The following is a 14,004-nucleotide window of genomic DNA, read 5'->3' on the forward strand; positions in this document are numbered from 1 at the left end:
TTGACAATGATATTTGTGGTTCTCACTATTTCTGTAATAAGATAGAGTAAGGGCTGGTAGCCCACCAACATCTTCTCCATCTTCACATGCATTCCTGTAGCTATATTTACAATACTTTTTTGATTCATTATAACAAATCCTTGAGGGAGCAACAGAAACCTGAATTTTGATACAAGATGTTGTCCTTTTCTAACCATGCATTTTGAGGATCACGAGATTCTTGCCAAACCCGAGGTTGTATGATTAGGTAGCCGGACCAATACCTCAAATCTTGATTTTCTTGCCGATATGATGACTATCTTTTGTTCTTTGACATGCAACAAAATGTAGCCATTGAAGTATATTGGGTTTGAGTGTGTTTTCCAAGAGATTGACAACCTCTTGTAACCTCCATGCACTAGTTGTGTTAGCTATGCCCCACATTTTGACAAAATGACATTTGTGGTTCTCATTATTTTTGCAATTAGAGCGAGGGTTGGTAGCCCACCAACATCCTCTCCATCTCCAGATGCATTATTGTAGCTATATTTCCAATACTTTTTTGATTAGTTCTAACAAAACCTCGAGGAAGCATCAGAAACCTAAATTTTGATGCGAGATGTTGTCCTTTTCTAACCATGCATTTTGAGGATCACGAGATTGTTGCCAAACCCGAGATTGTATGATTAGGTAGCCGGATCAATACCTCAAATCAATACCCAAGGTCTTCGAGTTCACCATTTATTTCTTTGATTTTTTTTTTGCGAAAAATGCAGGTTCCAGTAGGTAGAATTTTTTTGAAGACCTCCAAGCTCTTAGCCCTCGACCTTTTCAACCTTGCAAGCCGGAGATCATTGTATATTGCCCTTTGAGCAAGCATGGGGATCCCCCCTTGGATGTTCAACGTTGTTGTCTTTGGGGCCCCACATTAAGCAATATGAGAGTGGGAAATTAAAACCTGGTGATGGCATCTGCATAGCACCGATGGTGAAGAAGAGAGATGGACATCCTAATACACTCGCTTTTTCACCTCAGAGGAGAAACAAACTATGAAGTTCATCTTAGGGTGTTCATGCCAAGGCCAATCTTGCATGAATTTGTGAAGGTCAAGACCTCGATGGAGGATGTGTGTAAGCACCCCTTCACACAATCTTGTGTGAATTCATGCAGGTCAAGACCTTGAGGGAGGATGTGTGTAAGCACCCCTTCACACAGTCTCCCCCAATCCTCTCCATGCTTCTCCAAGAACAAGAACCACAAATGTGCCATGCAAGCTTAATTAAGAAGGAACTAAGTTGCATGTTGTGATTTTGGCACCATGCAACTCCAACTTGAATTGCATGCATGAAACTTAACCATAATTAGGCAACAATTAAGAATAAATTGAAGAAGAAACTCAAACAATGAACTTAGGCCCATCAATCATTGTCGTCATGAGGCCATACCATTGACTATAAACCTCCTCTTTCCTTTGCAAAGGCATGCATCATGCCCATGTCGCTCTTTCATCCTCTTCTTTCTTCCTCAAAGTGCAAGAGAGAGAGCCTTGAGCTTTGATACCAATGAAAGGCCAATAGAATCTACCACATGCTCTTCTCCTCCCAACCTCTCTATATAGCCCTTGGCCTAAAGACCATTGAGTTGCATGCTTAACAAGAGAGAGCCTTGAGCTTTGATACCAAGAGAGAGAGCCTTGAGATTTGATACCAATGAAAGGCCAATAGAATCTACCACATGCTCTTCTCCTCCCAACCTCTCTATATAGCCCTTGGCCTAAAGACCATTGAGCTGCATGCTTAGCCTAGGGCCATGCACCACTAGTCTTGCCATTTCCCTTACAATGAGGTAGTTCTCAATTTGATGTGTGTCTTGCCAATAGTGCACAAAACAAATGGAAATCTTAGTCCTAGACTAAGTATTAATATTTGAAGCTGCTAATTTATATGTTTGATCCCTTTATTAAGCTTTTGATTCTTTTATATGTAGTGTACAAAGTTTCTCACAAGAGGACAAAAGTTGCTTATACAGTGCTGCTTGCTTTAAAATAGAGATAAAAACGAGCATGCTAGAGATGGTGAAACTTATTTTGATACCAACTACTATTGGGGTAAAGGCGCTCCACCTTTTGCCAGCCTGGACGTCCAGTGTCCGACAACCCACCCACATGTGTACATACCCTTATTCTTCATATACATGAGAATAAGGAGCTCCTCACTACTACTTCTTGAGGCTGCTCCACCCACACCATCTTGTGCTCTTCCCCCTTCCTCGCACGCACCCCGCACTACGCACACACATGCACTCACAAGTGGTATCAGAGCTTTGGTTTGGCGGCGACGGAGCTCGGTCGCAGCTTCAGGACCCCAGATCGGGTTGATTTGGTGGTGGATCCGGCATGGATCGGGAGAGGTCGGTGATTCCCTGCTAGTGGACGTGCGCAGCCCCTCTCGGGCGTGAAGGGGATCTTGGAGGTTCTTAGGAATCGGAGCACAAAAGCTTGGATCTGCAAACAGATAGTCAGATTGTCATGGTGAGCAAGAGATCCAAAGGTATCTGCAGGGAAATTGAGCCCGTGAGACCACTGCTCTGTTGAGGTGAGCAGAAGAGCATAAGAAGCAAGCCATTCAAAGGCTTGCAACCTTGGAACATTACAAGAAAATTGGGACATTGAGAAGCAAAGGAGGAATCCAGGGCGAGGCATAATCGGGTGAAATTTTGGGGCAGCATCGAGCTTGCAGCTCTCAATATTGGAATTGGGGAAAATGGGTGTTGTGGTGACAACACACACACACACACACAATGTGATAGCAAGCTTGCAAGGGTAGCAACACACACACACACACACACACACACACACACACACAATGTGATAGCAAGCTTGCAAGGGTAGCAACACACATACACACACACACACACACACAATGTGATAGCAAGTTTTGCAAGGGAGCAACACTCGGGCAGCCAGTGAATAGGTGTTGTGGTGACAACACACACACACACACAATGTGATAGCAAGCTTGCAAGGGTAGCAACACTCGGGCAGCCAATGAATAGTGCAGTGCGCTGGTAGCAAATTGGAGCAGCCGGACAGGCGCAATCAAGTAGGCCAAATGCAAGGCAATTTGGGCAGGGCCAACCTAGCGCACTAATAGAAGTCGTGAGAAGTGATCGGGCAGCAGCGTGAGCTTGCAAGGAGCACCCCCCCCCCCCCCCCCCCCCCCTCAAGCTCATCATTTCTTGATAGTCTGGCAGTGCAAAGAAGAGAATACAAATTTAGCTTTAAAAAAAAAAAGTTGACGCACACCTTTAGTGTGTGCAAACGACTGTTCCAATGGAGAGCACCCCCCGAATCTCCGACCACCCCCTCTTCGACCACACTCTCGGATCTCATATCTCCATTGAGCTGTGAAAGATAGACATCAATGAGAGAGTGTGAGCTAGGGAGCTAGCCAGCTATGTGTGTGTGTGTGTGTGTGTGTGTGTGTGTGTGTGTGTGTGTGTGTGTGTGAGAGAGAGAGAGAGAGAGAGTGCGAGCGAGCAAGAGATAGAGACAGAGACGAGCGAGCGAGTGAGAGGTAGAGATTGAATTTGCCTCTTTTGGCATACGCTCATGCACACAAGCAGACATGTGCATGTACCGATGAGCAAGCCTAGACATCACCTGGCATCGGCCCAATTTCCCCGCCCTTTTTTGATGATTTTTCTCTTCCTTCTTGACTTTGGATTTCAACGACCCTACATTGATTTCGACACCGATTTTGGTGTTTTTTATCGATGTCTTGGCGTTCTTCTCTACAGTTTCACGTTTACGGCTTGGCGCATCAATTTTGAGATTGATTTGTGGCAATTTGACTAGCGCACTTTCGCCCGATAGTGGAAGAATTCATTGAGTGTTTTCTCGACTTCGAGCACAGGTGGCCATAGCATTGGCACTTCCACCCGGCGGGAGAAGACGGCTCCGACAGCCATCCCCGGCTTTTTGACTTCAACGGTTTTCTCCAGTATCCGTATTTGATGGCACATACCGACAGATACGACTTTGAAAGACCATTCTAGAGCATGTTTTTCCTTGAGCATGCAGCTCTTGGGTGTTTCCAATCGACGTGTTTACAAATCGATGAGGTAGTAGTTGCCAATTTTTCAACGGTTTTGCTCACAGGTTGCAATGTGGCTTGTGTGGAGCACTAGAGAGCAGTTTTTGCACGATTTTGTGTAGTTTCATGCTATGTATGCATATGTGGATACAACTTGAGCTTGGTATAGCATGCAGGTAGCAAAGTTACATGTTTGTAGCAGTTTTTTCACTGGTACACATCCATAGAGCCACCCGGTCATGAGTGAGCTATTTTGCCAGGATTTTGGCAATACTATGTATGCCATTTGTGGATGGCAATTCTATGTATGCCATTTGTGGATTTTGCTACTGAAACATTGTGTGTCTATTATTTATGCGATTTGGTGAGATTTTTTTGAGTTTTTGCTCACTTTCTAGAGGAAACTCTGTCGGGTTTTTCCTAGGATTTCTCACCATGGTTTATGTGTATTCGCAGTTTGCTCTCTGATGGTATAGTGGTCGATATATTTCCACTTTGACAGTGATTGAGTGCTTACTCTCACTTTGACAGATTTTGATAGGTTTTGTCAGTTTGGACACAGTTTGGTGTTCTTGTACCCACTCTTGCAGGAGTGAGGATTAGCATATGCTTGTGTGGCTACAGTCGAGCAATCACACATTTCACAGCTTTTTTGCAGGCAGTCTTATGGGATGCGTTTTGAGCTAGTTTGCTCTCTACTTCCGTATATGGCTATGAGCTTTACGCTCAATTGAGTTGTTTGTCCCAATTTATGCTTGCAAAGTTTGCAGATTGTGGAGTTGGTTTTATGCATATGTGAGGGTCAGTTTTGATGCGATTGATCATGCTTTTGAGCATTGTGTAGTGGTTGAGTTACCTATCGCTATGTTGCAAGCTTGATATGGTATATGGTCGAGATTATACTTGAGGTTTCACTTAGTTTACAGGGGAAACTTTACCAGATTTTTACCAAATTTCTCGCCATACTTTGGTTCTTAGCCATTCACTTATGGTTGCAGATATGTGTGATAGTGTAGAGCCCACTACGGTGCCTTTTGAGAGACGGCGGTCTCATTCTTGGAGATACTTGCGTTGTTGGCATTGCGGTCACACAAGGCACATTAGGCACCATTGTTTCAAGCATATGAGACAACAACAAAGATCTATGCATGGTGCACATGAGGTTTTGACATATGCTAGAGCAGTGGCTTCATATGCCAGTGACAATGATGTCACATTTGCTTTTAGTGTTCCTCCTGATTACATGTCTTTGAGCAATGACACTTCTCCACGTTGATTGCTAGATGAGGATACAAATTTCCATCTCACACCACATCGTGACTCGTTTAGCACCTTCTCTAGTGAGAGTTTTGGTTGTCTACACTTGGCCGACGGTTTGGCATTTGGAATAGAGGGTGCAATAGACGTTCGTTTATCTTTGCCGAGTGGTGCATCATACACACTATGGCATGTGAACTATGTTCCTGAAACATAGGTTAATCTCAGTGAGACAGCTAGCAGACTTTGGTTGTCAGATACTGCTTAGAGAGCAGTCTTTCCATATGCATTGCGGTTCACTAGTGATTGCTAGAGGAGCCCCCAACGGCCTGGTATATCCTATGCATGTGTATGAGGTTTAAGATGGTGTAGTCTTGATTTTGTTGCTGGCATGATTTGAGCGAGAAACGATACGTGTCTCCTTCGTGGATGAGCTCCACCATGCTCATGAGACACAGCATTTAGTTGTTTATGACGTGCATGTAGATTTTGTAGAGACAGAGATAGAGCAGTAGTGCTCTGGTGAGACATAGTGGGTGTTGTTAGACTTTGTGCAGGTAGAGGTAGAGCAGATCTACTCCCTAAAGACACATATAGAGTTGATAATTTTTTGACATACTCATGTTAGAGGCAGATGAATTGGTATCAGGACGCACAATTTTGCCTATGGGTGTGTCGGTGTTGACACATTCGTACACGATGATTAGTCTTAATGATGCAGTGATTGCAGATAGCGTAGGGGAGGCGAGTACAGCTAGGCTTGCACAGATTTTTCAGCATTCGAACGTCTTATGGGCGGCTTGTTAGTGTCAAGGCCGGATCTAGCAGTTGTTGTCATAAAATATAATATCTAACTTTACCAAATGATTTTCTCATATTAGACTGATCATTTAATATGGGAAGACAAAAGGGAAACAAGAGTTAGGATATAGATATGTGCTTCTAAACCTATCTCAACAGGGGACCTAAAGAAGAAATGGTTGCATATCAATATGGGTCCAAAAGGAGACGGTCTACCAAAGAGCAATGTGCAATAAGTGCTTCTAGATTTACCTCAGAAAGGGACCAAAAGGAGAGATGGTTACATCTCAATAGGAGTCCAAAAGGAGGTATTCTATCAAAGAGCAATGTGCATTTAATGGATATTAAAAGACCTTAAGGTTAGCTTCATTAAAGACCTCCAAAAGTCAGTGTTAAAAAGTCCTTTGACCTTAGACCTTAGGCAAGCTAAGGCTGACCTTGAGGTGCGAATTCTACCAAAGCATGAGGTGCTTGTCGGCTTGCTAACTAAAGCGCTTAAAGTGTTTGTGGGAACCTTGCCCAAAGCTTGAGGTGATTTTTATGCTTAAATGACTAAGGCTCTTGAAGTGTTCAATTCAAAAATAAACTCTCAAGAGGCATAAATGGTTTCCATGCTTGATTGACTAAGTGCTTGAAGTGTTCTATTCAAACCAAATGACTTAAGAAGCATAAAAGACACATGTTAAGATTTCCTCCACATGTGGCCCTCATGATGTGCTTGAATCCTATTGAATAGGCTTTAAAGGAGTCCAATGAAAATTTAGATGCATAAAAATAAATAATTAAGTTCTTTCTCTCAAGGAGGAAAAAGAGGACACGTGTCCAAACGTTATAATTAAATAATGAGAGAGAGAGAGAGAGAGAGAGAGAGAGAGGTGGACCAAGCTTGAGAGGGGGAGGGGGGGATTACTCTCCCCCCCCCCCCCCCCCCCACACACACACACACACTCATTATGTGAAGTGCAAAGTGCAAGAGCTCCATTTCCTTCTCCAAGCCTGTGGAGAAGTTGAGAGCCTACACCAACAATCTTGGCTATGGAATGCAAATCCAACCAAGAGCCATGCTTCAGTGCTTAAGCTTGCCATATTCTTTATCTTCATTACTATGCTATTATGTTATGCTAAGCAAGAAGAGTGATGATAAGTGAGGAGCTATTTCTTTCTCCTATGAATGATTCTTCTTCCTCTTCCCTACCCTCATTCCTCGCTAGCTCTCTCCACCTTCAAAGGTGTTTGAGGACATGGGACTGAGGCTTGGGATAGTTAATGCTTTTTGAAAAGTTTATGTTATGCTCGTGATGCATGAAGCTTTCCATCTTCATAGATTCCCCAAGGTCACAAGGAGCACAAAGATTTGTATTGTACCAAGTCTCTCTTGATGGGAGAACTATAATACAAACGCCTTTTTGAGGGGGGACCGGCTCTAAGTAAATTCGGTCCTCAACTATTGTCATGTTCTCTAATACTCTCTCTCTTGCAAAAGTATTGTTCATGCCAAGTTAATTAAGTACTATATTTATGTTGCTACCATCAATTAAGTTCACCCTCTATGTTCTCAAAGTGATCTCACAAAAATGCTCACTTTAATTCTCTTAATTCCGTTATTCTCAAAGTTATAGGTCATTTCCATTACATTGGTGCCAGAGAATTTGGTTTCTCTTTTCCTACTTAAAAAGAGAGTTCCTTAAGTAGCCTATTAATCGTGGAAAGGAAAAAATCACAGAATGCGACACACCTGCTCCAGAGCTAGTTTGGGTACCAAAGAAAGAACGATTTGTTCCACATGGCTCAGGAACAGGGAAAGCAAATGAAGCTTCTTGCTCTTCATGTAGTTCCTATACGGAAATAGAAGCTTCGATACAACCTCCACCTACCATTGTACATATCCATACAAGCAAGAAAGAGTTTACGCCTCCCGTTGTAAGTTCACCACCTACAACGATGTTGCAAATAAAATCATGGGAGAGTAATTTACCACCCTTGCAACTAGATGAAACGCATAGGTCCATACGAATACCATCTTGACAGATAATGTGACCTGAATATTGAATCTCTTGTAGAAAAATTTCACTTTTCTTTTGATTAATGAAAAGCTTATTCTCTCTCACAACTTGAAAGATTACCTGGAGGTGTCACTTGTACTCCTCAAGAGAATTTGGGTGGCCTGAAGATTTTTGTCCATTGTGAGTTTGAATGCGGCTAGAGCATTTGTCAGGCCAAAACTTATAACTTATCAAATAGATCTTCTAGCTGCAGCACGGAAAATATTTTCTTTTATAATGATCCTATTTAGTGATCTATAGTCGATACACATGTGATATGTGCCATCTTTCTTTTGCACTAAAAATACTGGTGAATAGAATGGAGAGGAGCTATGCCTCACCATCCCTTTTTCCACCAATTCATGCACTTGCCTCATGATCTCCTCTTGTTGAGCTTGTGAAACTCAATAAGGAGGTTTATTAGGCGGTGAGCTTCCTAGTAAAAGCTCTATTGCATGGTCATCATCCCCTCATTTTGGAGGTAGCTCACTAAGGATGTCATCAATGAAAACATCTTGGAATCCATTTAGTAATTAGACAACTCTAATACCTCTTGATTCCCTTTATTGCTACTTGTGAAAACATTAGAATCATTTACAGATTCTCTAACAAAAATCATATACGCAAAAATAGAGCTTTTCATTGGTTATCAAAAGCAAACATATTTACCAGGGATATGGTATTCCCCTACTCATTAGCATCTATGTGCATGCTCTTTTCCGTATCGGTGAAGTAGATTCTCCTTTCAGGGAACTTCATGTTGGCAACCATGCGGTTGAACCATGGTGCCCCTAGGATAACATCCTCATGTTGGAGAGGAGAGATGAAAAAAATTCTTCTTTGTCGACGTAGCTTTGGACATGAAGCCTCAACTTCCCAATCAAGGGAGTAACGGAGGCTTTCTATTCCTTGAAAGCTCCATCGGCAGTTACAGTATCTCCCATCTCAAAAGCTTGAATGCCCAACTTAGTGCCAACTCTGTTGATATGAAGTTGTTAGTAGAGCAAGGGTCAAACAAGATGAAGGCATCATGCTCCCTTACTTTTCCCCAAGCCTATAGTAGAGTGATGAGCCTTTGAAATGAGTATCCTCTTTTGGAGCTTTAACCATGGAAGCTCTAGGAGTGTCATTGAGTATACATTTCTTTTGGGGCAAGAACGATAACCATGTCCTTGCTCCCCACACTTAAAGCATTTATGGTCTTTACGAAAGGCCTCTAATTCTTTGGGAGAGAGCTTATTTCTACCTTTCTTAGATCCTTTCTCCTTGGCTTTGTTGTTGTTGGTGTTGGTGTTGCTTGGGGAAGAATGTTGAGCATTGCTCTTCCCTTTAGCTTCATTTTGATCCTTGTTTTCCATGGGCATATAGGCTTCATAACAAAACTTTCTCAAATAGCAGGACCATTACATGACAACAAAGAAGAATGTTAAGTATTCATGGACTGCTTTAAAGGAGCAAAATGCTTTTGACAAGCTCAAAGAGAAGCTTACCTCTCAACCAGTCCTCATGCTTCCGGATCTCTCAAAGCCATTTGTGGTCCAATGTGATGCTTGTGGTGATTGCCTTGGAGTAGTATTGCTTCAAGAAGGGCATGCCATAGCATATGAGAGCCGAAGGCTCAATGCCAATGAACGGGTCTTGGGCATATATGAAAAAGAGCTTTTAGTTGTTCTACATGCCCTAGACACATGGAAGAACTATCTCTTGGGGGCTCCATTCATCCTATAAATGGATCACAAAGCCTCAAGAACTTCATGACACAAACCAAGCTCTCCGACAAACAAATGAGGTGGGCAAATTTTCTTTTGCAATCTAAAATTCATATTGCTCACATTACTAGAAATCACAATCAAGTTGTCGATGCACTTTCACAAAGGCCAAGGGTAAATGTGGTGTCTATAGTAACTCACAATGATCTAACTTTTATGATAGATGAGTATGCTATTGTTCAAGACTTTCAAGTATGTCATTACAGCCTTTGCATTAGGAAAGAAAAAAGAACCATTCACCTTGAAGGATGGCTATCTTCCAAACGGCAATAGGCTATGTGTTACTCACCCATACAATAAGAAAGTCATGTATGAATCGCATGCTTCTCCTTATGCGAGGCAAAGAGGGATTCCATAATCTACTCTTTGAGGAGTAGAAATGTATTTCTATTAGTCTACCATGAAAAGTAAACATACAAGAGTATGTTTCAAAATTCGTGGTATACCAAAAATTGAAATTTGATCGAGGGAAGCAACTTGAGTTGTTTTAGTTGACAGGCTTAGCAAGAAAACACACTCTATGTTTGTCAAAAAGACTATTAAGGCACATCAAATGGAAACCCTCTTTAGATCTCAAATTTTCAAGTATCATGGTTGCCAACATCCATAGTGTTGGACAAAGATCCTAGAATGACCATTAATTTCTAGAAGGGTCTCTTTGAGAATCTAGGAAGTAGATTAAATTTCTCTTTCGTCCTATCATCCACAAACAGATGACCAAAGTGAAATAACTAATCTAACGATTCTTGAATCTAATAAAAGCCTATGTCAAAGAAGTAGATCAATTTTCTCAATGAGAGAAGTACCTACCTCTTATAACGTATGCGTACAATGACATTGTACATACTTCTATGGGGAAAGCACCTTTCGAGGTTAAGAAGGGAATATCCAAAAGTCCCTTACTACTTAAAGTATATGAGAATATCTTCGCTACTGATGAATATAGCCAAGACTTACAAGAATCTTTTCCAAATATTAGAAAGGTTATATCCATCTCACAACAAAGGCAAAAAGGGATGCTGCTAATAAGCACATAAGAGTCTTAGCCTTTAAGAAAAATGATTTGGTCTTGCTAAAGTTTCTCAAAGCTCATCTAAGGCATACTACGGGCAATAATCCTACGAGCCACCAAGAGTATTATGCTAAACTAGAAAAAGGATATTGGTCCTTTCTTTTAAAATTCTTAAGCCAATCAATAAAATGGCCTATTAGTTAAAATTGCCCAACCATTGACTCATTCACAATGCTAACCATGTGAGCCTAGTCAAGCCTTACAAAGGAGAGCCACCAAAAGAACCAATAATGGAGGACCCGCCAGAGAGCAAAGATCAAGAAGAGGTGTTGCATCCCAGATCAATTTTTCAATACAAAGACAAGGTACTAAGAAACGGTAACGTTATCCAACGATATCTTGTTAAGTTTAAGAATTATCCTTTTAAGATGCTAGATGGATGCAAGGAACCTAGCTTAAGGATAATATGAACCTTGTCAATGCTTACAATGCTACACTAGAGTAAGCAAATGAAAATACATTTTAAATGAACAATCTTTTTGTCTTATGAGACTCATTCTCTTTCTTTTATTGTGCACAAAATTTGAGAAGTATGCATGCTTAGGATTATGTTTGTGGTGATGACGTCTCCCAAACACCAAGTAGAACTTGTCACTCTACTTTGGAAGTATGATATGGACTAAAGAGTAGACATGCCTGCGGCAACTAAGTCTTTCGAGCTTCAAATGGATTAGTCATCCATTCTGGAATGATGTTGTAGGGTAAAAAGAGATCCTCTGTCCGTTAAGAAACGTGGACTAATGACTAGGCTTTATGGTCTCTACCTCATAGTCGAGGACGACTATGATTTCAAGAGAGAGATAATGTCATAAAATATAATATCTAGCTTTACTAAATGATTTTCTCATATTAGATTGATCATTTAATATGGGAAGATAAAAGGGAAACAACAGTTAGGATATAGATATGTGCTTCTAGACCTATCTCAACAGGGGACCTAAAGGAGAAATTGTTGCATCTCAATAGGGGTTCAAAAGGAGATGGTCTACCAAAGAGCAATGTGCAATAATTGCTTCTAGATTTACCTCAGCAATGGACCAAGTGGAGAGATGGTTACATCTCAATAGGGGTCCAAAAGGAGGTAGCCTATCAAAGAGCAACGTGTATCTAATGGAGCTTAAAAGACCTTAGGGTTACCTTCATTAAAGACCTCCAAAAGTTAGTGTTAAAAATTCTTTTGACCTTAAGCAATTAGGGTTGACCTTGAGGTGGAAATCCTACCCAAGCATGAGGTGCTTAGTCGGCTTGCTAACTAAAGTGTTTAAAGTGTTTGTGGGAACCTTGCCCAAAGTCTGATGTGATTTTTATGCTTAAATGACTAAGTTTCTTGAAGTGTTCAATTTAAAAATAAACTCTCAAGAGGCATAAACTGTTTCCATGCTTGATTGACTAAGTGCTTGAAGTGTTCAATTCAAAACAAATGACTTAAGAAGCATAAAAGACACATGTTAAGATTTCCTCTACATGTGGCCCTCATGATGTGCTTGAATCCTATTGGATAGGCTTTAAAGGGGTCCAATAAGAATGTAGATGCATAAAAATAAATAATTAAGTTCTTTCTCTCAAGGAGGAAAAAGAGGACACATGTCTAAATGATATAATTAAATAACGAGAGAGAGAGAGAGAGAGAGAGAGAGAGAGAGAGAGGTGGACCAAGCTTGAGAGTATAACCTCCTCTCAAGCTTGGTCCACCTCTCTCTCTCTCTCTCTCTCTCTCTCTCTCTCTCACACACACACACACACACACACACACACACACACACACACATTCTCATTATGTGAAGTGCAAAGTGCAAGAGCTCCATCTCCTTCTCTAAGCTTGTGGAGAAGTTGAGAGCCTACACCAACAATCTTGGCTATGGAATGCAAATCGAACCAAGAGCCATGCTTCAATGCTTAAGCTTGCCATCTTCTTTATCTTCATTACTATGCTATTATGTTATGCTAAGCAAGAAGAGTGATGATAAGTGGGGAACTATTTCTTTCTCCTATGAATGATTCTTCTTCCTCTTCCCTACCCTCATTCCCTACTAACTCTCTCCACCTCAAAGGTGTTTGAGGACTTCGGATCGAGGCTTGGGATAGTTAATGCTTTTTGCAAAGTTTATGTTATGCTCGTGATGCATAAAGATTTTCATCTTCATAGATTCCCCAAGGTCACAAGGAACACAAAGATTGTATTGTACCAAGTCTCTCTTGATGGGAGAATCTATAATACAAACGCCTTTTGGAGGGGGGACCGGCTCCAAGTAAATCCGGTCCTCAACTATCGTGATGTTCTCTAATACTCTCTCTGCAAAAGTATTGTTCATGCCAAGTTAATTAAATACTATGTTATGTTGCTACCATCAATTAAGTTCACCCTCTAAGTTCTCAAAGTGATCTCATAAAAATGCTCACTTTAATTATCTTAATTCCGCTATTCTCAAAGTTCGTAGGCCATTTCCATTATAGCTGTAATGCGAGTATTTGCAGTAGGGGTTGTCAGTCGTGTGATGGTTTTCACTAGCATGATACATAGTGGAGTTTTGCACACCATACAGAGTAGTATGCGGGATTGACATGCAAGCTCTAGTGTGGGTACGCACACTCGCCTACCACCACAGCTGATACGGCTACGTGTATATTGACACAGTGATCCAGTGGGCATAGGTTGAGAGTGCTACAAACAGAGCACAGAGGGCCCTACAAAATACCCAAATAACACATTGCAAGCATAAATGAACAAATCTACATGCCTAATGACTTGTACAAATCCATAATCCACTCTAAACGCAGAAAAAAGAGAGACAGAGAGTGAGAGAAAGTAGAAGAGCACGCGTAGATGCACCTCCTAGAGCGGAGTGCTACACCAACACGGCGAGAGGAAGAAAGGAGAGGAGAGGAGAGAAGAAAGACATAGACACTGGGTGCAATCTCCCCCCGTGCAAGAGTGAGCATTTTCCTCTTGCATGTATTTACTTATAGATTTCTTGAATGCTCAAATTGAG

Source organism: Adiantum capillus-veneris, chromosome 1 (genome assembly GCF_014529385.1).
Source record: "Adiantum capillus-veneris isolate H3 chromosome 1, ASM1452938v2, whole genome shotgun sequence".
Classification (NCBI taxonomy): Eukaryota; Viridiplantae; Streptophyta; class Polypodiopsida; order Polypodiales; family Pteridaceae; genus Adiantum; species Adiantum capillus-veneris.